We start from the raw sequence: 1,355 nt of genomic DNA, 5'->3' as shown, positions 1-1,355 counted from the left end.
ATTTGATGAAAAAAATGGAACGATACAGGGAAGATTAGATTTAATGTGTTAACCCATTACCAATCTTCTCTGTATCGATCTAATTTTTTTGAATCATTCCATTTTTTTCATCAAATTGGAACGACACAGGGAAGATTAGATTTAATGGGTTGGCCCATTACCAATCTTCTCTGTATCGTTTCAATTTGATGAAAACATTTGCCATTTGTTGCAGACAAAGGAGACGTGACATTCAGTGACACTCGGAAATTTGGGACTTTGGCGGAGTTTCTTACAGAACTGCTGCATTCTCTCGGAAATTTGGGTTTTGTTGTTGCAGACATGGGAGATGTGTGCTGCATTCAGTGACACTGGGAAATTCGGAACTTTAGCGGAGATTCTTACAGCATTTCGGCATTCTCTCGGAAATTTGGGTTTTGTTGTTACACACGGGAGATGTGTGCTGCATTCAGTGACACTGGGAAATTCGGAACTTTGGCGGAGATTCTTACAGCATTGCTGCATTCTCTCGGAAATTTGGGTTTTGTTGTTACACACATGGGAGATGTGTGCTGCATTCAGTGACACTGGGAAATTCGGAACTTTGGCGGAGATTCTTACAGCATTTCGGCATTCTCTCGGAAATTTGGGTTTTGTTGTTGCACACATGGGAGATGTGTGCTGCATTCAGTGACACTGGGAAATTCGGGACTTTGGCGGAGATTCTTACAGTATTCCTGCATTCTCTTGAAAATGTCTTTTATTTTGTTACAGAGGTGGGAGATTCATGCTGCATTGACTGACACTCGAAAATTCGGCATTTTGGCGAAGATTCTTGCTGCATTCCCTTGAAAATAACAATAATGCTAATAAACAGTTAAATCCAGAGGGATGGGGCTTTCTGGAAGAGACATTTTCTGTCCTTAGCAGGTCTAATAAGGCCTGTAAGCCGCCACTAAGGGCGCTATTTCCTCAACAACCCAAAACAACATGGAAAAACTTTAAAAAGTCATATCTCAACCATTTTTGAAGCTAAAAAGATGATTTTAACGGCAAAATGAGGCATAAATAAGGAACGCTTCACGAATTTGCGTGTCATCCTTGCGCAGGGGCCATGCTAATCTTCTCTGTATCGTTCCAATTTTAGTATATGTGCTACCGGAGTAACACAACAGCACCCTGGAACTCTGGGGTATATATAGGGTGAGCTCCAGATACTGTCCAAAATATGGTGTCAGCTTAATGAGGCTTTCCAGACATAAATAGAGTACCGCATCAGGCTTTCCAGACATAAATAGAGTACCGCATCATAGGAAGGCTGGTTCTGATGAGAGAACTGCACCAAATTTCACCCGCTTTAGGTCCAAACTGCTCCG

At 41.8% G+C, this 1,355-nt stretch overlaps 1 non-coding gene across 1 annotated transcript; it reads right to left on the bottom strand.

Moving 5' to 3' along the window:
* Nucleotides 1–1,043: 1,043 nt before the first annotated feature.
* LOC144538012 (U6 spliceosomal RNA) lies at nucleotides 1,044–1,149 on the bottom strand. Its single transcript, XR_013504022.1, has one exon. It is a non-coding gene; the product is annotated as a U6 spliceosomal RNA (small nuclear RNA).
* Nucleotides 1,150–1,355: the final 206 nt, after the last annotated feature.

The sequence above is a fragment of the Centroberyx gerrardi genome, chromosome 23 (genome assembly GCF_048128805.1).
Source record: "Centroberyx gerrardi isolate f3 chromosome 23, fCenGer3.hap1.cur.20231027, whole genome shotgun sequence".
Classification (NCBI taxonomy): domain Eukaryota; kingdom Metazoa; phylum Chordata; class Actinopteri; order Beryciformes; family Berycidae; genus Centroberyx; species Centroberyx gerrardi.
This window is presented reverse-complemented; position numbering and strand designations above follow the sequence as displayed.